Below are 24,233 nucleotides of genomic sequence, written 5' to 3'. Positions count from 1 at the left end.
TCATTTATACTGCACACAATAATTGGTTTGCCTTTAGTCAATTATTAACAGTTGTTACAAAGGCTGAAATGTTGTGAGCAACATGAGCAAGAACAGTCTTGAATATCGGTTTTCATAGGCTGGGAGTACTGTGCACTACACTAAACAAGCATTTGCAATGCAATAGGTCTCGCATTACTGAAAGTTTGAGCTAGTGGCGTTGCTTTATTACTTGCAACACCAATAGCTCAAACTTTCAGTAATACGAGACCTATTGCATTGCAAATGCTTGTTTTTTGTAGGTACCTGCGGTTATCGGTTCACCTCCTTTTCCTGTAGAAAAAGTACAAATAATTTCATGTGTTGCTTTCAAATTCATTTTCTTTTGGATCTCTCATGCATCTAGACTGATCATGCTGCTTCTTAATAAATATTTGGAGCAGTTTGCCAACTTAATAAAAACCTTGGGTAAGGGTTACTCTCATGAATTATATCCAACCTTGCAAACTGCTTAGCAGAAGCGAAGTTCTGGATGGCTCAATGTTAAATCAGTCCAAATCCTGCAGAAACTGAATGAATTATACAGACCTCTTCAAACTCACACAATCTAAACAAGCATTTACAATGCAATGGTCTCGGCATTGGTAAAGTTAGAGCTATTGGCATTGCTCATGACATTATTTTTGTTTATGTTTTTGTTTTTAAAACATTTAAAGAAACGGCATTGTTATTTACAATGTCAATAGCTTAATCACTCTCAAATGCGAGACCTATTGCATTTGCACCCACACACAGAGCCACTGAGTGCTGTCCGGACAGAAGCAGTGAACGGGCAGGAGCAGTGAACGGGCAGGAGCGGTGCCGGGACAGGAGAAGGGACAGGGCATGAGAAGCGACAGGGCATGAGAAGCGACAGGGCATGAGAAGCGACAGGGCATGAGAAGCGACAGGGCAGGAGAAGCGACAGGGCAGGAGAAGCGACGGGGCAGGAGCAGCGACGGGGCAGGAGCAGCGACGGGGCAGGAGCAGCGACGGGGCAGGAGCAGCGACGGGGCAGGAGAAGCGACGGGGCAGGAGAAGCGACGGGGCGGGAGAAGCGACGGGGCGGGAGAAGCGACGGGGCGGGAGAAGCGACGGGGCGGGAGAAGCGACGGGGCAGGAGAAGCGACGGGGCAGGAGAAGCGACGGGGCAGGAGAAGCGACGGGACAGGAGAGGTGACAAGGCAGGAGTGGTGACGGGGCAGGAGAACTGATGGGGCAGGAGCGGTGTTTAGGCATGAGCAGGAGGAGAAGTGACGGGGCAGGAGAAGTGACGGGGCAGGAGAAGTGACGGGGCAGGAGTGGTGTTCGTGCATGAGCAGGAGTGCTGATCGGACAGGAGCAGTGAACGGGCAGGAGAAGCGACGGGACAGGAGAAGTGACAAGGCAAGAGAAATGACAAGGCAAGAGAAGTGATGTGGCAGGTGCTGTGATTAGGCATGAGCAGGACCAGTGAACGGGCAGGAGTGGTGACGGGGCAGGAGAAATTGACCATGCCGGAGAAAGTGACTTGTACTTATGTTCTTTGCCTATTAATTTGTATACTATTGCATGACATTCCCTGATGTTTCTGTAAAGCATACCTTTTGTCCCGAATTTTGACCTCCTGTCCTGAACTTTTGTCCTGAATTTTTACCCTTTCTCCTGAACTTTTACACGCACAGTCTTGAGTTTGCGCCCATGCCACTTGGCCACCCTACATACCCACCATATTTACTAATTCGAACCCACTGACAGAAGAGGACACAAACTCTCCGTCCATGCTGTGCAGATGTTCACAAGCTAGGCCGCTGGCTTGCCGTGGGTTAATGTGCGCACGGCATTGTGTTGTCCTTTTTGTACGTCAACGCTGCGTACGAGAGAATACGCGTGCAAGCTGTTAGAACCGGCGCTGCTATCAATCCCATCGAGAGGACAGACTGCGGCTTTGTTTTAACTATCATCAGCACAAAGAAAGGGAAGCCAGACAGTTCTTTAAATGTCATGTATCAGGAAAGCCCACATCTAATAGCAGTCTAAAGGCAATTTGGTGAAATGAATTAACATTCTAATTGCCAGGCTGTGGAGGGTGCGGAGGCATATTTTGCTTACGCGGGAGAAGCCCGCTTCAATAAAAATAAAATAAAAAGTGTGGAAAAGAACTGGGGGCGCGTGAGCGCGTGATTTGGGGTCATGTTCTCATAGCACAATGGTTGATTATATCACTAACAGTACTCCTACTTTATGGCTTTAAAGCAAGTCGTGAGCCTTCACGTGTACGAAGGGCGATAGCTTTTTTTTTTTATCTTTTCATAGTCGAGCTACTGCAACATTTCGCAGCCTTCAGACACATTCAGCACCAGGGTGCACTGCCTGTGCACTGTGGCGAGTGACGCTGCGGCGGCATTGTCGGGGAACGTAACCAAAGTATTAATTTTGTCGACAGCAGGGGCATGAACGGCTGAGTGAACCCTCCGTTTAAAGCTGTAACCACGAGGGCAGCCTCTCCCCCAGTGTAGTGGAGTAAAGTGTAGTAGAGGGGAGTAGTAGATTGGAGTGGCATATAATGGAGTCTCGCAGAGTGTCGTCCAGAAACCAGGTCTCACAGAGAAAAATACTATCACGCCGACCTTGCTCCGGCACGGTTATCCCCCGTGGGTGCTTGGGGAAGGATGTCATATTTAAAAGAAGGCTCAATCACCAAAGGGGACATCAACACCAATCCCCAAGGTCTCTTGACTTCGGACCATCTGAGGGCAGCAAGTACAGAGTAATCACAGTGAACATTTTTATGAAAGCTTGATTCACATTTCTATTCTTTGGAGAAGATGGCTAAGAATAAACAGTCAAGTAAATGGCGACAGGCCCACACATGACAAGCAGCTCACAGCGTGATCATGAGCACAGGTAAAAAACTGCTGGCAAACACTTTCTTACTGGAGTGTACGTTAAAAACACTGAACTGCATCTGCCAGAATGCAATGCATAATTGCTACCGACTTGCTGGCAGAGTCCTCCCTCCCCTCGACTGTTCGGCTCCTCCAAGAGTTATGTGTTTGACCTGCCATGGGTTGACCCCGTTTTCGCTTGCAGCGGTGCTTCACATTTACAGGCAGCGTTAAGAACCCATACTTTCTGCTTAAGATCGATAAAACTCCAAAAACACACATCAACACATGCGAGCAATGGATGCGCCTAAAAGGACGGCAGACACTTTGTACTTCAAATACATCATGAACTGCATCTACCACAAGGCAACAGCAGCGTTACTGAATTGATGGCCGTACCTTATTCGTACGACCGTGCAGGGACGAAGTGTGCAAGTGTTTCGGAGCTTTCCTGTTGCTTTGGGCTTAACTCTTCTGAAGATTAACACACACGCCTTCATCCTGTCGCATAAGACAATCTCCCCGATTGTCTTAAGCGACAGGAGGAAGGCTCGCAGACATTCACGGAGCTTTCCAACGTATGGATCGAGAAAACACCCGCTTCCCCATTCCCAGACCTTCCTTGATGCACCTTCCTTCCTGCCCGACCTTTTGTCCACCCTCCAACAACCCTGTCAGCCAAGATAAGGGCCGAGGCTGCTGAGTCGGCACCCTGGCCAGCCGCCGCTGACATCTGGCAGCAGGGCAAGCCGCTGACTTGGCAACATGGCAGAAAGGGCCCAGGATTGGCACAGGGCGCACAAGTGCGAACAGCCGACGCTGCTCCAGCCAATGATCACACAGCTCTGCCGTGGGCTGACCCAGCTAGACGGGCATGCGCTAAGTCTGCCATGAGGTTACCTTGGTTCAAATGCCCGATTCCATTCCTGGGGCCTCAGCGCAGAAAAGAAAGTGCGGGCCGAATGCCACCATTTCAAATGGCGAAAAGCGGAATGGTTGGTCCCGGCAGGATTTAAGGCTGCAGTTTACAAAAGTCACGGCTGTGGGCAGCAAGCCATCAACGATGAATAAGAATCGTGTGGGCCTTACAACAGACTTTTAAAGTCTGTGAGGGGGCAATGGGCCAAAAAAAAAAAAAAACTCATGTGGCAGAAGCAGGACTGCACTGGGGGGGCTAGGAGTGTGGGCGTGTCGGGGCGAGCCAAGTCCTTGGAACTTTATGCCTCTGCATTTACTTGAACAAGGACAACACGCGTGCTTTCACGTGCCCCCAGGAGACTCGGAAGCCGAACCTGCCCAGCCACCTCACGCTCACATTCCCAAGTCAGTGTTCACAGGCAGGTCCAGCCCGCATGCGTCTGGCATGGCGCCCACTTTAGTCTCCAGTTAGAGAAACGCTGGACACTATGTACCATTGAGCCGAGGCCAAAAGCTGATCAACGACCAACCCTGGTCAAGCAGAAACTAGTGCCGGAAAGATCAGCCTCTTGTGAACCATGGGGATGCCCAGACGATAGGTCAGACGAACACGGAGGTAACTGACATTTCTGTGTCCACTAAAGAGCAAACGCTGGTCGAGTTATTTAGGGTTACCCTCACATGCACCAGCTACAACTCACTGAAGGATAGCAACTCGGGTTAGTGCAGGCAGTCCTTGAAGTCAGTACACAAGACATCTTCACCTCTTGAACCACAAGTACAGCGCGACTGCCCTACGGAGCCCCTTGATCTTAACCGGACAGAGTCTGTGACCAGCAGGGCTCATTGTTGTTACCGTAAGCTGACCTACTAAGTTCTCCCGGAAGGACAAAACAACCCATGAACCCCTTATTTCAGCAATGCATGCCATCGAAACAGAACTGACCACTGCACTGGCAAAAGAGAAAACAAAAAATCAATATATGCCCGAACCGAACCAAGAACGTGTCTCCCAGGGGTCCATTACTAAGAGCAAGCAACTGAACAGGGCACAACTACAGAGACTTTGTGGAGTGCAACCTAACGCCGCTGCCTTTCTCCGAGGCGAAGCAGAAATGCCTCGGAGAAAGGCAGCGGCGCTTTCGGATTCGGGGGCGTGTTTTGCTGTTATCTCCTCTTGCCATTGGCTGGAGGAGATAATTAGACTTTCTGAAAAAAACACGCCCCCGATCCGAAAAGGACGGGGCCTGATCGGAGTGACGGGACCTCTTCTCCAATGGCTGGCCAGCATTCAAGAGGCCAGCCAATGGAGAACAGGGGAGAAGAGGGGCGGGTTCAAGCCCCTCTTCTCCAAGTCATTAAATCTCGGATCGAGACTGCGCAAGCGCAGCCTTCGAGCCGAGACCTAAAAAGGGGCATAAAAAATGCCCTCTTCTGGGGTATCCTTAAATATTGTGAAGAATACCCAATCCTTTTCCCGCTTGACAGTAAACTGAATTTTGACCGACATGTAAAGGCCATCACCAACCAATACTGCTCAAATATTAAATAATTCACCCTGTACACAGATCTCAGAACAGTGGTCGAGCAGTCACTGGTCCTTTAAAGGATCAACTATGAAAATGTGCTAATATGGTGCACCCCTAAAAAATAACTAAATCAGGCAACCATGGTTAAAGATCTTACTGCAGTGCACACTGCTGCTAATCTACACTCCATCTCATGCAGCTGTGACCATGCCTACGACCTCTCAGTTAGTTGCCCCTGGAAACCAGGTGCCCAGATAAGACTGCATGTCCATCTCACAACAGAGTGCACAAATGCACCTTCAAAGTCATCCTAAAAATTTCTGGAGGTTAACTTTCCTGAGAAACATGGGATGCCCCTGGGGGTGTATCCTCCTAAGTCTAGGGTTAATCAGGAAATAGCATTAGGACAGAGATGAATACTCCACTTGGCAGAGGCAGGACGAGATCGACAAAATCTCAAGCTAATAGCTGAAAGCGGGCAACTCAAAATAAACTCACCCTATATAGTCAGCCACAAGTCAGTTTGACAGCTGTCTTGTCAAATCGAATCTAAAAAAAGCAAGATCCCAAGTAAGAAATTACTGTTACTGTCTGATGGTGTTAAGTGCGAGTAACTAAGTTCTATAACATCAGATAAAATGCACTTGGATCTACGTGCAATATAAATAACAATGGATTTGATTGAGAGTCCAAGGTTAAAACAGTACGAATAGCTGGACTCGGCAATTCAGCAGTCTGAAATTGTAACTTGCTAAAAGATCCTTAAACAGATGCATCGGAATACTGCATAAATAGAACAGACTTAAATAGGAGTGCCGAAAAATAATTAAACATTGCCAAAGTCATTAGTCCTGGCGTTAACTGCCAGCCTTTTGGCTTTGTCAATACTTGCTTTGTTATAGTTTTTACAAAACTTTATTGTTCGAGGAGCTACTGAGCTCTCAATCAATCTAAACAATTTTTGGCCTCAAGAAGCAACCAGCACCTGCGATTACAGATACATTGTATTGTATTGTAATTGCATTTAGATAGCGCTTACTACCCCTGACGAGGTGTTGTAGCGCTTTTTCGGCGTGCAGCACGCTAGTCTGGAACCCATCAAGGATTAGTCTAAAGCAAGTTAAGTGCACATTTCATCAAATATGTGATGCGGGTCATTCTTCGCAGGGAGCCCTCGGCCTTGCATCTCACAAGTACCATCCACGCGCCTCATTCCATTATTTAATTAATGATATGCGTGCACTGCGCGCGCTGCAGATACTTCTCAAGATATAGTCCTTATCGAACAGTGCAATATTAGCGCCTGGAACTGTTTTGCGTTATACTCCTTTTTATTTTGTTCGAAAGATGAAGGGTGGAGTCTGTCTGCTTCTGGTGCGCGGCATTCTGTAGCAGGCACGCAAATTCTGTAAATGGTGAGTAAATATACAACGCTATGTGAAAGTGCATGCATGATTTGTAACTATGCATTATATTTTCCATTCGCCAACACAGACTTCATAACGGATAAAAGGGAGAGTCGACGCCGTTCGCACACTCTTCTCCGGTCCCTTGATCCTGCCGAGTTATTCTGTCAACTATCTAAAATATATATTTTGAACCGGATATCCGCTTGGAAATGACACAACGACTGCCCGAAATGCGCAACATGCCAGACTGGGTGTCAGTGCAGAGACTATTTAACACCTAAACGACAGTTTCTTATGGGGTCTGGGTAAAATGAGTTTTAAAAGCCGTGGTGACCTGTTAAAAAGCGGTAAATGGTTGGCATCAACCATGAGTCTGCATTCGTAAGCCTGGTCTCGTAGTGCACAGTGGCAAGGGTAGAGAGGCGCCGGTGTGTGCACACAACGTGTAGGATGATGCGTTATTATATGGCAGCGTGCAGCCCCGCAAGTCTTCAGTAACCACCCCTTTTCCAGATGCTCGAATAATAATAAAAACAAATCTTTCTCAGACACTCTTTTCTTTTCTTTTCACACCACAAGCACAACCAATTAACCCATTCATTGCCGGGGAAGTACACGTTTGCCTTATGCGATCTCTTTGTGTTTTGTGTTCACTTGGCATCTCGTAGTAGCCAAACATTTATTTTATCTGCAGCTTCGAATGGTGATCCCAGACCTACAACTGTGACTCCCTTCGTACCACTCTGCGGTCCCCTCTGTTCATGTTCCTGTGACCACAGCATTGCTTCGAAGCTTTCGCCTGGGAGGTCAAGCGCTGTAAAGAATGTAGTTAAAAAGAATAAACTCCAGAATCTTGTGAGATCACGACTGAAAACAGCGCGATTAACTGTCAGGTGTTCAGTTAGTTCCCTGCTTCACTAAACAAGAAAACACAGAGGAGAGGGGGGAGGGAGCGAGGCGAACACGTGCTGCTGCGCGTGCTGGCCACTGGTGGGAATGGGCGGAGCAAAGGCGGGACATGCGCCTGCCTTTCCCCAATCGCGTGTATTATTTTTATTAAAAAAACACGCTAAACCCAATAGCAGCCAGCGAAAGACTGATCACACGCACGAGCGTGTGGTCAGCTTTCAAAACCCCAGACAAGAGGGCTCTCGCTCTGCGCGAGCAGTGCTGCGCACTGCAGCGCAGGCGCGAGCCCTAAAAAAAACCCTCTTACAACCAAGCTATCTGTGTGTGTTTAGTACATAAATCTTTAGACAGATGCAAGAGGATAGATGTATAGTTCAGCCATATCGCAAATAATTTGACTATAACTGTTTACTAGGTGATAATCTGTTACTGAAAATGCCTCGGATTTACTGTTGTGATGACAAGTGCTGCTTGGAGCAATGGGCCTGAAACCGAAATGTGGTGTATGTAAATGGAACTACAATATGAGGAATAGTGTAGTGAAATTTGGTCTGTTGTTGATCTTTGAATACAAAGTTATAGAAGTACTCTAAAACAACAACAGAAGAAATACCCAAGGACCTCTTTACTGCTATTGATGAGTTGTGTGTCGCGTTTTTTTCATGATATTTTTGGCAGATGATGGATGTATCCAGCCCACTGCACTTGTGATGTGCCTTTAAACATCCATTTTTGTTATGCTCATAAACCCTTTGCTTTAATGTGCACTGTTGTAGTTTTACATGTACTTGTTACACTTGGGACAAGAAACAAAATCTCGCCTAGGCGTGAAAGCAAAAGAATTTTGAAAACCAGAATCATGGCCGTGCACCAGATATTCCTATTTGTAGAACGGATAATCTGCCTTTCCCTGCAGAAAGAGGAGTGCCATCCGATGGCAAACAACAACAAGCTGTTAACTAAGGACTAACAATAGTTTGAATGCCTCATGGACTTGTATTCGTCGTTGCAGTGGATATGCTGGACATACTGTATATCGAACATTCCCATGCCCGCTTTAGAATTTATTGGACTTCATAAAGATGTCTAGGATCCACCGATGTAAATCCTTAGGAATAAAGCTTGAGGCCTATACAAAAGAAGCTGCTATGGGACTACATAATTCTATCCACATAACAGAATATTAGATTTTGCATTAAATGTGAATGGGCTGTTTGATGGTAAAAATGGTTGAGAGTGACTGGTCAAGAAAAGTGTCTTTTTAAATAAGTAATGGGACCCCAGCAACCCACCCGTTATCTTGGTTGCATTAAGAATTGGATCGCTTTGGCCTACGCATAATACTTGATGTTTTAGGTTAAGGAAATGGGTGCAAAGCTTTTTGTGCCTTTTAATAAACCAGTGTAATATGGCCTTTAAAATTGGTGATCAAGAAGTGCAAAATAACTTGTAAACGACTAAATGCATGGCGATGTCTATGGCATATGTTAGTATCCCATAATTTCTGAATTGGAGGAGAGATTAATTGATTGCAAAACCTCGCTTTCTCATAAAGTCTAAAATTCAATCTAGTCCTCTATATGTAGTCTACAATGCTTCAAGCTACTTAAACAGTTTTCCAGCTATGTTCCGCCCGCCACCGTAGGTTTTGGCAAGTATGTATTAGGTAAGTGTATTAATGGGTCTCTTATGAATTATAGCATATTCACCTGCAGTCTTGTATTTAAATAGTAGAATTGTTGGTTTTGGGTATAGATCAACATTGTGTTCCCTTATTGATTAGTTGTCTGTTTCCCTTAGCAAAATCGTTGAAGTGCGGTGATGCATATCACATTAGTAAAATCATGTGCAGGAACTAATAACACTGAACCGTCAGAAAAGAGGGAAAGCAACGCAGATTTATGGAAAAACAAGCCCCTTTTCCAAGTGCAAATTCAACTTTGTGATTAAAAAAATGCTTGTTTGGATTTACTCCAATGCACAGATTCACCAATAATTTTAAGTATGGCCAAAACACACTGGAGCAGGAGGCTTGCATTTTCAATAGGGCAACTGCAAAAGGTTCATCCATGAACTCATAATTCTGTGGGTATTCACAAATATTTTGCAGGTGATTTCCCACTACGTAAACGTCCAAGATGTGCGTGCCATGGGCAAGTGTAAATCTGTTTTGGCGGTGGAAAACTGGACAGAACACCCCTAAACTTGTGAGGTGGTGGAAATGTAACGGAAGGGGGTTTCCTCTGTGAGAAATGCTTTCTCTCTGAAGTCAAAAGAGGCAACAGAGTAATTTACAGCCTTAACTTGAAAATTACATTAATTCAGGGTTGTGGATATTTTTCAAATTATCTACTTGTCTAAAAGACAATGCTCCTGATACATGCTTGACCTGTAAAGAAATCCAATTGCACTCTAAGAAACCCCTTGTCCCCCTTACATTTACAAGGGCTGGTACAGATCGGAATATAGGATTTCTTCTTTATTGAAACTGCCAGTCTAAATGAATGTTATGCAACAAATATGTTTTTTAAGTTCTATATTTTGAGCACTGTGATTGTTGAAATTGAGTGCATACTGCAGATGAAGGACTTGCATGCATCTATTTAATAGGTGTTGGAACGTGCAAAATAATGTTATGCTCACCCACACCATGAAGCATTACAAGTAAATAGTATGGGAATAGATATGTATGTATGTGTGTGGAAGCAAAGTACTGTAGAATAATATTGGTGGAGGTTAAAAAGTCAGGTGACAGCTGCACTAGCAAGCGAGACCTAAAAACCCATGTATGTTAATGACTGCTCTCTTCCAATCCATGCTGATGCTAAAGAAAAACAACACACTATATTGTTCTCTAAGACACTTTAATAGCATTACAATATTATGTGTGTGGCCCGGAAAGTTCCAGTTTAGGCAGCTGGATTAAATAAACAAAATGATCACAGGTGCAAGGAGGGCAAGCACTTTTTTGTGGAAGCGTACAACATCTGCCCAATCAAAACATATTCTAATTGCCCCAGGCATGTGGGTGGAGCCAACGCCTATCTCTAGTGAAACTCACATAATTGTCTGGCGACAGCTGCACTGTCAAGCCAGACCATAACCCTTTTAGTTGCCTTAAACCACTGAAATTTATGACTCTGATTACAATGTGTGACCTGCAGGATTACCTACTCCTTGATTTCCGCAGTAGGTCCATTTACACAGTTTTCAGAGTTGAGGGTAATCTGTGGCCAACAGGTTAAATGGGTATAACTGCCATTCATGTCTTTTAAACCCAACAAACCGTCTCAAGAACCAATGAGCTGCAGATTATGCATGATCTCTCTCTGTAGAAGGCACATTCCATGTGGCATCTCTCACAAATTTTAATCTATAGATTACTATTTCCACTCTATCTTTTTCTGTTCGTAGGGTTCTCAAACAGCACACTGACACGTGTCAGTTTCGTGGCGCTGGAGCGAAGACCTCACTGGTTTTAGCATTCACATCTGTACAATTATCTGTTTCTTGCAAATAATATTTTCACTTTTCATTTATTCCTGCGGATGTTGCTAGGCTAATGAAGCACGCTAACAAATGTCAGTGTCTCTTTAGGCTTAACGGAAAATACCCCAATCGGTTGTAATATGCACAGTATCATTTAAAACATCCAGGTTTTTAATTTTTTTTAATTGTAATCTTTAGTTCATTGGTCTGCAGTCTCCACTCTCATTTATATTTTTCTTTTACATTCTCTTTCTTTTCAAATTTCTGCCACTAGATATGGATGGATCCTGGTAAAGCAATATCTGGAGCAGGTTCTGTTTTTTTTTGGGGGGGAGGCGGATTTTGATCTTGAAATTGTAAGAAACTAACAAGACTGAACATACAGAACACTCGGTCCAGAAGGAAAGCCCAATCACGGCCCCCACCACAGTCTGACCCTGCACATACACACAGCCTCCTGAAAAGAATTGCCCACACACCTAAGACATGCACAACGCACGCTTCTATCTACACACAGGACTGCATAGGCACACCCCTGAAGACATGCACCCTGAAACCCACTGCACAGTCACCCACTCTGTACATCTGGAGATATACACACAGGTCAGTATAGCTGTAGCTATAGCTTGGTTAGTAACAATGAGGGGGAGGTGGGTGAGCTTCAGATTTTCCAACAATCACGGTGGCATAGCTGGTTAAAATACTTTATATGAGAAGCATTGCATGAAGGGAGCTTATTGAACAATGGAGAGGATTGTTTAGTATTTTGTAAAATAAATATTTTTAGACCGATCTCTATATATATATATATATATATATATATATATATTCACTTAAAAAACCATAGGTTTCACACAAGTTATAGTTAGCTGTACATTTCACTCGTAAAAAACCAATGAAATTCCATGTTATAGTTAGATCAGGTAACTATAACTTGCGCGCCCACAATAAACTGCTGATGACGTCACATATTACATCACTTATGACATGGTCAGTGACATCACTCATGACATCAATGATGACATCTGAAATGACACATTGTGCATTGCGGTCGCGCAAGTTATAGTTACCTGATCTAACTATAACGTGGAATTTCATTGGTTTTTTACGAGTGAAATGTACAGCTAACTATAACTTGTGTGAAACCTATGGTTTTTTAAGTGAATTTGCAAGGTTTTTTAAATGCTAATTCCTAACTATAACGTGTGTGAAACCTATGGTTTTTTCAGTGAATTTGTACGGTTTTTTAAATGCTAAGTTATGTATTTATTTAAAATTTTTGCAAAATATCAATTGTTTTTTTCTCCCTGGGGGGTCCTTAGATTTATATATTAAATGTGATTGTTAATTCTTTTTTTTTTTTTTACCGTACGCGCACTCCGCGATTTTTAAAAAAAATTATTAAATTTATTTTTCATACTTTTTGGCCCTTCGTGAACCCCCTGACGAACGCTAGGGGGTCTGCAACTCTCTTCGTTGCCCCCTTTTCATGTTATCAACCTTTGTTTTTCAGTGCGAGAGACAGAAAATGGCGGCCGATACTTTCTGATTTCGACCGATTCGAATGTTTACAGTCATATAACCACCAATCAGAATTGAGCTCGCGCACGGCACCGTACGCGTACGGTAAGCTTACCGTAAGCGCACGGAGCGCGCTTACAGATATATATATTGTTTTAAATGCTATTTTCTCAGGACCTACTGAACAGATTTACACCAGACCTGCAAAAGGCACATCCCTGACCTGAGGACTACCTCTCTGCCCAATTTCAAGTAATTCTGTTCAGCCGTTCGGGCTGTAGCTCGGACTAAAGGTCCTATGGGAAAATGCATGGGGAAAACGCGTTTTGGGACCCCCCTTTTTTCTCAGCCCCCGCTTGACGAATCCCCCCGAGACTTTCAGGGTAGGAGCGGAGCGTAGCGCCCCATTAGTTTTGAAAAATTCGCGAGGATTCGTCAACCGGCGCCAAAGTTATTCCAAATAGAATGTTGCGGATTTCCTATGGAAACACGGTCCTAACTATAACTATCTACTGGCGACTGCCAGTAGATAATATATATATATATATATATCGATCTTGTGTGTCTGTCTGGGAAAATCCCAAATAAAGTTCGACAAAATCAATCAATCATTCAAGAATTTATATAGCGCACTACTCACCCAGGGGGTCTCAAGGCGCTGGGGGAGGGGGGTCCGCTACTGCTCGAACAGCCAGGTCTTGAGCTGCTTCCTGAAGGCGAGGTGGTCCTGGGTCAGGCGGAGGTGGGTCGGGAGGGAGTTCCATGTCTTGGCGGCGAGGTAGGAGAAGGACCGTCCCCCTGTGGTGGCTCTTCAGATGCGGGGGACGGCGGCAAGGGCGGTGCCGGTCGATCGAAGCTGGCGTATGGGTGCATAAAAGTTGAGGCGGCTGTTGAGGTATCCTGGGCCATGGTTGTGAAGGGCTTTGTGTGCGTGGGTGAGGAGTCGGAAGGTGATCCTCTTGTTGACCGGGAGCCAGTGCAGGTCTCTCAGGTGTCCGGAGATGTGGCCGCGACGGGGGATGTCCAGGATGAGTCGTGCTGAGGCGTTCTGGATCCGCTGGAGTCTCTTCTGGAGTTTGGCGGTGGTTCCGGCGTAGAGGGAGTTGCCGTAGTCCAGGCGGCTGGTGACGAGGGCCTGGGTGACCGTCTTCCTGGTCTCGGTGGGGATCCACCGGAAGATCTTACGTAGCATGCGCAGGATGTTGAAGCACGACGAGGAGACGGCGTTGACTTGTCTGGTCATGGAGAGGGAGGAGTCCAGGATGAAGCCCAGGTTGCGTGCGTGGTCTGTTGGTTTGGGTGAGCTGCCTAGGGCGGGGGGCCACCACGAGTCGTCCCAGGCAGAGGGTGAGGATCCCAGGATGAGGACTTCCGTTTTGTCCGAGTTCAGTTTCAGGCGGCTGTTCCTCATCCATTCGGCTACCTCCTTCATCCCTTCGTGAAGGTTGGCTCTGGCGGTGGCGGGGTCGTTGGTGAGTGAGAGAATCAGCTGGGTGTCGTCGGCGTAGGAGATGATGTTGAGGTTGTGCTGGCGTGCGATGTCTGCGAGAGGGCTCATGTAGACGTTGAAGAGGGTTGGGCTGAGCGAGGAGCCTTGAGGAACGCCGCAGATGACTTCGGTGGCTTCAGATTTGAACGGGGGGAGGCGGACTCTCTGGGTCCTTCCTGCGAGGAAGGAGGTGATCCACTCCAATGCCTTTTCCTGGATTCCGACGTTGCTGAGACGCTGCACTAGTGTACGGTGGCAGACAGTGTCGAAGGCCGCGGAGAGGTCTAGGAGGATGAGGGCTGCTGTTTCTCCATTGTCAAGCAGGGCTCGGATGTCATCGGTGGCTGCGATCAGGGCGGTCTCGGTGCTGTGGTTGGCCCGGAAGCCAGACAGCGAGAGGTCAAGGGAATCGTTCGTCTCGAGGAAGGCGGCCAGCTGTTTGTTGACGGTCTTCTTGATGACTTTAGCCGGAAACGGGAGCAGTGAGATGGGGCGGTAGTTCTTGAGGTCGGTGGGGTCGGCTGATGGCTTCTTTAGTAGAGCTGTGAGTTCGGCGTGCTTCCAGCTCTCCGGGTAGGTGGCGGTGTCGAAGGAGGAGTTGATGATGTCCCGCAGGTGGGGTGCGATGACAGCGTCGGCCTTGTTGAAGACGTGGTGAGGGCAGGGGTCGGTAGGAGATCCGGAGTGGATGGAGTTCATCGTGTGGGCAGTGTCTTCGGTGCTGATCGGGGTCCAGGCACGGAGGGTAGTGGTGGGGGGCGGTGGTTCGGTCGTGGCGTGCCTCGGTTGAGTGCTGAAGCTGTTATGTATGTCAGCGATCTTGTTGTGGAAGTAGGAGGCGAGGGAGTTGCAGAGGTCTTGCGAAGGGGTGATGTTGTTGTTACCGGCGTTGGGGTTGGAGAGCTCTTTGACGATGGTGAAGAGTTCCTTGCTGTTGTGTGCATTGTTGTCCAGTCGTTCCTTGAATGCGGTTCTCTTGGTGGCGTGGATGAGTTGGTGGTGTTTTCGGGTGGCGAGCTTGAGGGTGGTCATGTTGTCTGGTGTCGGGTCTCTGCGCCATGTTCTCTCGAGGGCTCGGCAGTTCTTCTTGGAGCTCTTGAGTTCGTCGGTGAACCATGGGGCTTTCTTGCTAACGGGCCTGCTAGGCGGGGTCTTCAGAGGGGCGAGGTCGTCTGCGCAGTTGCTGATCCACTTCGCGAGGTTGATGGCTGCATGGCTTGGGTTCGTTGCGCTGGTGGGAGGGTTCATGTTCAGGGAGGCCGCGAGCTGGTCGGCTGTGATCTTGTTCCAGCTTCTGCGTGCAACCTGTTGCTGGTGGTGGTGGACCATGGTCCTTCTGAAGCTGAAGTGGACGCAGCTGTGGTCCGTCCAGTGGAGTGCGGTGGCGTGGCTGAAGGCGATGTCCTTGCTGGAAGAGAAGACGGGGTCGAGTGTGTGTCCGGCGTAGTGGGTGGGGGTGTTGACCAGCTGCTTGAGTCCCAGGTTGGCGAGGTTGTCCAGCAGGGTGGTGGTGTTGCGGTCGTTGTTGTTCTCCAGGTGGAAGTTGAGGTCCCCGAGGAGGATGTAGTCAGCGGAGGGGAGGGCGTGCGGGCTGATGAAGTCGGCGATGTCCTCGCTGAATTGTGTGCGTGGTCCCGGGGGTCTGTAGATGAGGATGCCTCTGAGGGTGGTCTTGGGGTTGATGTGGACCTGGAAGTGCAGGTGCTCGGCGGGTGCGAGGGTGTCGTCGGTGTTGGTCGTGATGCGGATGGTGTTCCTGTGGACGATGGCGATGCCTCCTCCGGTCTGGTTGATGCGGTCCCTTCGGATGATCTTGTAGCCGTCTGGGATGGCGATGGCGATGTCGGGCGCTGAAGAGGCGTTCATCCAGGTTTCCGTGAGGAAGGCGATGTCTGGTGAGGTTGTGTCAAGCAGGTTTTAGAGCTCGATGGCGTGTCTGTGGATGGAGCGGGTGTTGAGCAGGATGCAATTCAGGTGGCTGCTGCTGTTGATCTTCTTGGTCGGTGCTGGTGTAGTGCAGGTCTGGAGGCAGGTGAATTTGCAGGAGTGGCAGCAGAAGGGTCCGTGGGTGCGTCTCGGGGTGGCTCGGTAGCATCCCGGGATTCGGCCGGCGTTGAGTGCGTTGAGGGCGGCGGTGTCGTACGTCCGGCGGGTGGGCCGGGGTCTGCGGGGGCCAGGGTTCCTGGCGCTGGGCGCGGTCCGGCCGCGGACGGCCGCAGACGGGCTTACCTTCGGCACTCAGTCGGCGCGCCCGCTGCGCGTCAACGCTGCGCGTGCGCACGGTCGCCATTTATGGCGAAGTGCAGGGAGGGAGGAGCAGCTGGAAGGCGGGTGCGGGGAGGAAGGGGGCGTGTCCACACTCCCGGCGGCGGGAAGCGGGGTGGGTGGGCGCAGAGGACAGCAGCACAGGGGGGGGCAACAGGAAACAAGTTATACAATTATACAGTAATACAATAAAACAGCACAAAAACCTGAACGAGGCAGCAGAGGGCAGGGATGCGGGAGCTACGAGTGGCGGCGGGGGGCGTGGCCCGAGGGCGGGAGGGCTCAAGAAGGCTGAGGGTAGCGGCAGGCAGGCGGGGGGGGCACACGCGACAGCTGGTGGCCGTGCGGCGCGGGGGTGTCCTAAGAATAGGTCACCCCTTCAAACCCCTCACCATACCCGATTTAAAGCACTTGTTCCCCACCATTAGAGAGTATATTTATTACGGGGGTGTAACACCTCACAGTTCTGCATATACAGACTGCAGACACTCACACCCTGCACAGACACAAACCATAGACACCTGCAAATAAACATATACTCTACACACGTCCCAATCCAGCGCACACTCCTCTGCCGACACCCATATACCCTGTGCATACATCTGTAAACACACCATAGAAGATGTACATCCCAGCTAACCTAGCTCAAGCAAACTCTGACACCCTGCCTTTGAGGATGGCCCATTCATGGGGTACAGGATGGATCCAGAAAGCTGAGTGAGCAATCAGTGGCAGGGGAGATTTGGTCTGCATACTGTACATGTGTTGAGAACTCAGAGGTAGTCCATGCACAGTGGCTGCACCCAGTGGACTAGTAAGTGAGTTCTAATTAGATTGGGAGTTCAAGGGGTCAGCAATGCTTGCCCCTCTGGGGAGACGGTGTAGGGGGGCGCTCACTGAGTAGACTGCTTAGATGTACTTGAAATCTCTAATATTAGAATGTAGTCAGTCAGGGACTTTAGTCCTGCTTGCTTCGTAGGCATATTTCACTTGAAACAGAACCTGTAACATGTTTTTATCTTCTTACTAACATACATGCGGAACCCAGGGATCACTGAGGCCTGGGTAAATAAATGAACAGTGCTCCCTAACACAATCTCAGAAAAACAATAATTGTAGCTGAAAGGCAGTTTTCACCAAAGCACAATAAAAAATGACGACTAACAAAAGTGGTTGGTGCTCTAAGTATGAGCTATTCATGTGAAAAAAGTGATAGTTCTGCATATCATATGGAAAAGACCACTGTCCATTAAATTAAAATACTTATGCTATGGGTTTTCCTACAAGTCGAAAACGTTTCGATCCCTTTGAAAATATGGGATCAGGACTCTTTCAAATATGGAGCCCATGACAGAGCAGAATCTGCTGAAGATCCAGAGCATAAGAAGGCTTGCTTGTGTTCTTATGCAGGAGAGTAAACCAGCCTTGTGAAGAACAGCAGCATCAGCATTGACTGAGCTGCTTCTGAAAGGCAGTACCTCCTGTTCTCTGACAGAAGATATTTAAAGATCAACTTCCATAAGTCTTTATTTCCTGAGGAACCCCCAGTGACCCAAAAATCATACACGTTATACACAGTGCAGGTAACAAAGGCTTCTCCAGCAAAAAACGTATGTCACACAATTTAGTAAGTAAAGCTGCCAGTGTCCGGTATGTCATCAGCCCCTATACCTCCCTGGCCTACCTGTAAACATTGCCTAACCTTCAAACATTATGAGATTCTGCTGCTCTAGTGTCAGCTTGTAACCCATAAAGCATTTTCTTTAGAAAGCAATGCCTACTAGCTTTCTTGCAATTGCAGATAATCCCTTCTCAATGTGCATGAAAATTAAACTAATCACATCTTCCAATCTCCTTAAAAGGTCCAACTGCCCTTTTCCATGCCTCTGCGCCCACTGGCTAAAAATGCACCTGATGCCCACATATAGCTTGATCTGGTGGGTGTTGCTTAGGACTCCTCCACCAAATGAAACACCCTCGCCCTCCTATTTCCCATAGTTCTTCGTCATTGACGTATTAGTTGTGTATGCTTCCAGGGCAAGCACACGGAATATGTGCCATTGTGAACGAGACAAAGCATCTGCTTTGCTGTTCTAGATTGCTGGGACCTGCTGTCCTCAAAGTATGTGTGTGTCAAACATGAACACCTTCAAGAAGCTCAAAACATTCTCCTCTCTGGTAGTTTAACCATTAACTAAAGCTAACAATGTTTGACTGTCCACGTGAAACGTCACATGGTACTGTGCGTGTGGGAATTAGTATACAAACGGTATTAGTAGGGGGTAAAACCTCCAAAAAAGCAATGCCCTTTCTCCGACACTACCATGCCTCTGGCCACTGCTCTGTACTTCACCTGTAAGCCAGAACAGACCAAAAACCCTGATAAGAAAATATCTGCACCTGCCACTCCTCTTTCACCTGCAGAGTGTACATGGTAACACCATTAAGTCCCTCAGAAAAGCCTCTCACTTTTAGGTCGGCTTTCATTCACTCCTGCCTTCAGTTCAAACCTATTGTGAGGTGACCAGCACTAAACATAGCAAAACCTATTCAACTGCAAACAACACCCTGCCTTAATCACCCAGATAGTAATATTCAGTTGGCCAAGCAGTGCCTGTACTTTCCTCTTTTCCAGTTTTTGTAACACTAACCACTTCCTCAGACCTGACATTAAGCTTCCCACCATCTCCATCTCCTTCTGCCTGCTAGCTTCCATCTTCATCACATTCAGCTCACTGCCCAAAATTCAACACATATGCATGTTCTTAAGTTTTCTAAAGCATGAAAAGGCATTCCCAAATCCCCCATCAGGTCTTTAAAGCTCTGCAAGTCAGTCTTTCACTTACCTGACTACTTCTCCCCTGCTCACCCTCAGTTGTAGCAAGCAAAAAATCATCTAAGTACTGTCACATCCTTGTGTCTAGTCCTGAATGTGAAAGCTCTTTGCAAAAAACTGCTGAGCACCTAAATGTGCACAATATTGAGTATTCCATTGGCAGCTCCCAGTCAAAGAAAATAGAGCCATCAAATGCCTTCTTGCCAACACCGCTTCATATTTTTTTTCATTTGTGGATAGCATCATACGCACCACCAATTATTTGGTAACACCCATATAAACCGGTGTCGTCTTACCGTTTGAATTTCCTTCACCTTGTTCCTCTTCCCTTTTATTTTTTCTCCTTTACCCCGCCTTCAACCAAGGCCTTCTACGTTCTGTCCCCATTGCTAGCCCTTTCCTGCCCCAGTCCTCCTTAACCTTCAGTGCCTTTATCAGCCCCAACACCTACCTCCATAGGCCATTCACCTGTGATATATTCACTTACCGCTTCAACTACCTGCCCATCCTTAAGCATCTTTTCCGTGCTCTACCCACCTTCCCTGGAGTCTACCACTCCTTCTCATCTGGGCATAACCGGGAAAACTCTTGTTTGTTCTATATGCTTTTCCTTTACTGCTCTTTTCTTTGGCAATTCAGCAGACACTCTTTTCCCGTAGCTCTGTAAAACATCAACTCTTCTCTCCCAGTTAGAGTTGATCTACGTGCCCAAAAATGTGTGTTACCACCATCATCCTTTCTCCCACTTCTCCAACTGTGTACACTCTTCCAACTGGTTCCTACACTGATATAGGAGGACAAGCGTGTTCAAAGAGCAAGGAAAGAGAAGGCCACAAGGAGTTCACACATAAAGGAGGCTCTGGAGGGGGAGGTCGGGGTGGGAGCTTGAAGTCCTCTGAGTCCCTGAAGCCACGAAGTCCGGTGAGGGAGTCACTTGGACACCTTGGAGCCCTTTCTGGACCAGACTGCAGCCGAACAGCAGACGTAGAGGGTGCAGCAGGTTGTGGCAGCATTCACTACTGTGATGTGCTGCTGTGGTATCCGCCCTATAGCAGTAGTATCCAGCAGTGACTGAGTACTACGATGTGTTATTGTGGTACTCGTGCTGCCTGTCTTAAGTGCGAGATGGCTTATGGCGGTGATTGTTGGCGGCTGCTGGGGCCAGGCAATTCCATATCCTGCCCTTCCTAGCGGTTGACACTTGGTGCTGGTGGCTTCCTACAGGCAGTAGAGGCAGCCGGAGTTAGGTCGGTGTGGCTTGTTCCTGTAGTGGAGCTTGCTGGTTGTTGGCTACCCTGGTATTTGGTCTCCTTTCTGCTACAATTTTGTCCAGAAACTTACTTCTAATTGTATTTTTCTTGATTATTGTTTAACTGTTTTTATTTTAATTTTAAATTTGATTCTGCATAATTCTCATCATTGACAGGCACTTTGGATGGTTTATAGATGGAAACTGCATCTTTTAACTGTAATTTGAATAAATCACCTAGAGCAAGGATTTTCTAGTACCGCTTTTCAAGGATACAATTGTGTTTCATGTAAATTATTGTGAACTTTCTGAATGAATGCAGAATCAATTAAGAAATTATGCTTTTGAAAAACCTGAAATTTGTTTAGAAGATTCACTTTCCACTAATCAACTTTTAATTCAATATGCCTCTGTTTTGGAGCAGGGGTAGGGGGGATTCTTTTTCCCTCATCCTAATTATCATCATAGTCGTGAGTCTTCCATAATTAAAACCTAGGGAGTAACAACATATGTAACAGGGGTGTCCTCATGGGCGGTTACAAGAAGGGACAAGGCGTTACTAAAGAGGGACTACTAAGCCTATTGACCAATGAAAAGCCACCATTTACAAAGGTTACGGATAGGAGCCAATTAAAAAGATGGGTGGAAAGTGGGCGTAGCTCTATGCCCACATCCTGAATACAGCATGTCTTGAAGACAACCTAAAGAGGCGAATAGCTCCATGAGACAGTGGGGTCAGTAGTGTGCAGGCCTTCAGTGGAGTGGGAAACAATGGGCTGGAATGGAAGACACACATTTGGTCCAAAGCGAGGCTGGCAGTGATTACTTTACTTACTAGCACATCTTGCATTTATGTTAGACCTTCTATAAATTTCCCTTCATCAGCTCCCTACAGAGTACAACCTAATCCGGAATTAATATAATAATTATTTTGTCACAGTTCAAAGCAACTAATTGTATATATGGACATAGCAATTTAAATGTACTTGTGGTACTGTCTTGCATGCAATGCATTATGGGTAGGGTGAATTTACCATATCTTCTGCAGGGTGCAGTACCATATGTGATGAAAAGAGGCCCCATGGGACCTCTTTTGGCCACATTTGGTACTGCACCCTGTGACATGGCTAGGTAAAAAACGTTAACGTGAATAGTGTTGCGCACGCCTAAACTTCTATTGAAAATGAAAACATGAATAACCCTATTTTAATCTAATATGCGTGCAGGTCAGGAAGAGGTTGCCTGCCTCAACTATAAATGTTCATTGCACAAGTGACACTTTGCTTGATGCCTGGCCGCACAGCTGTAAATGCACTTCAACTCCTAATCATCAATTGTCTTATATTATACATTTGTAGGATACACACATGTAATTTGTTGTTATTTATTCAATTGCAAGTTCAACTTTGTAGTTTGCATCAATTTAACCAAGCGAAAAGCAAAAACCTATACTAAAATCACTATTTCCAATTTCTCTCAAAGGATGAGGAACAAACTTTTTTGTAGTATTTTTGAAAACACCAATTTCATGAACATTCTGATGGTGGAGATGCCCAATGCATTTCGGGATGGCTATTCCTTCTTCAGGGTCCTCTATAAATACAAAAAACGAAACTGGATATCAAAATATGCTCTATACTATACACAAAGGAATATCTCAACTCTGTGATGTTAATCCAAAGGAAAAGGCACAAAAGGAGATACAAGTTCACCTGTGAAAAATCATACTGAATAACAGATAGGCTGAACCACAGTTAATAAGTGCTGATAAAAGCCTCAAACCAGGTTCTCTAAATGTACCAAGAAAAACTTGCAAATTATGAATCAGTGCACACAACTACGTGAACCCCGGTCACTATATGGAACACCGTGGGGTGTGATATAACTGTGTAAACCCTCACTGAATGTCGAAAATAATTCACTACTGACGAATAGAAAAATAAAAAGTGCTCTTGTGAGTGCATACACACGAGCATAATCTGCAAAGAACAGACGAAATGAGTGTGAGTGACCAATTCAATGAATGCCCTTAATGCGTTCTCAGCGTAAATATGACAATATGATGGTACCTCAAGCAGTTTCATTGACACTGGATACAAGAAAGAAACTGACATCCTACAATTGTGTAATATAAGACAATTCATGATTAGGAGTTGAAGTGCATTTACAGCTGTGCGGACAGGCATCAAGTGAAGTGTCACTTGTGCAATGAACATAGGCAAAAAATCATTGGTATTTATAATGCCAATAACTCCAACTTTGCTGGGTGCAGTGCTATATGGGACCTCTTTTGGCCACATATGGTACTGCACCCTGCAACATGGCTTGGTAAAAAAAAAATGTTTTAAAAAAAAATGGCTTTTATAATGCCATTAACTCCAACAAATGCGAGACAGATTGCATTTCCTATGCAATAGATCTCGCATTTGTTAAAGTTAGAGCTGTTGGTGTGGAAAATGACTGTTTTTAACTCTTGCTTTTTTATACCACTGGCAATAGTGCTATGTAAATATAAAAACGCCAACAGCTCTAACTTTAACAAATGCGAGACCTATTGCATTGCAAATGCTTGTTTTGGTGTCTGATACCTGGCAGGCTGTGCTGGACCACACTCTCCCTTCAAGGCAAGGAACTTCACAAAAAATGCCACCAGTGGTTGGAAACCAACTCTGACCTAGTCTGCTGGCATTGAGTGAATCCCCAACCCATACTACTTAAGGCTATACTAGACCCACTAACTATATAAGCATGCCTTTAGCTGCTTCTCATCCCAGATACACTTGCCTAGTCTATGGTGCCCTCCCTTCGTCTCATAAATATGAGGACACCAGTACCCTGTCGACGGTGAATCCCCCTCACTATACCACAGCGGTTCATCTTTACCACCCTTCGTGTGCCTTAACCAACACTGGACCATTGTTTCACAACCCTGCAGCCACCTTGCAGAAATAATTCCCTCTTTCCTCTGCAGAAAACGTAAATCGCCGTCCAGTAACTCCTCAAAACCCAACTCATCGACCTCAATCACTCCTCCAAAAAATCGCCAACTAACAAACTCCACCCCGTGCCCTATGTCTATAGAATAGCTGCTCTTTGCAACTGACTCTGTCATCTTCACAACCCTGAACCATCGTCCCTTACCTCTGGCTAGCATCACCGCTCTGTGCTGCCACCATCTGGTAAGTCCGTTATGGAGGCCCCGTTCTGACGTGTAGCAGCGCCCCCCCTACAAGAGAGAGAGAGAGAGACAGACAGACAGACAACCCCCGCATTATCATCATGTCGTAATGCCTCAACATGCCTGTTCAGTCATGCCCCACAGTTGAGGGCAGCCGCTGGTCGGGATATCCCTGCCCTGGCACTGGCAGCTCCATGGCCATGTGACCGGCTAGCCCCACTCTCCCTAGCCTAGACCAATCCACATTTCTTCCACAGGCGCTCCCGTCACCCGATCCAACACTGCCTCTTTCTGCCACCGGCTGCCTCGTGTCCCGCCCCTCTCCAGCTGCAGACACCTGCTAACCAGGCCTCATGCAACCCCTCCCTGCATCCCATCCCTGTTTACGGCAGGCTTGACCTACTACCAGTGGGTGAGCAAGCCGTCACCCAGGCCGAATCCCCCTCCTCTGCATCCTAGACTAAACTTTTTAACCCAGTAGCGTAGCTAGAGCTTGTGGCGCCCGGGGCTATCCCTCAGATTGCCGCCCCCCCTCCCCCCCTGCACTTCAAAGAGG

General features: G+C 46.8%; 1 protein-coding gene across 2 annotated transcripts in view; it reads left to right on the top strand.

Moving 5' to 3' along the window:
- The window catches only part of CEP104 (centrosomal protein 104), a 726,468-nt gene that overhangs the window by 72,397 nt on the left and 629,838 nt on the right, over positions 1-24,233 (top strand). The gene's annotated exons all lie outside the window — the stretch shown is intronic.

The sequence above is a fragment of the Triturus cristatus genome, chromosome 1_2 (assembly GCF_964204655.1).
Source record: "Triturus cristatus chromosome 1_2, aTriCri1.1, whole genome shotgun sequence".
In the NCBI taxonomy this organism is placed as follows: Eukaryota; Metazoa; Chordata; class Amphibia; order Caudata; family Salamandridae; genus Triturus; species Triturus cristatus.
Note: the sequence above shows the minus strand (reverse complement) of the source record. Positions and strands in the feature narration are given on the sequence as shown.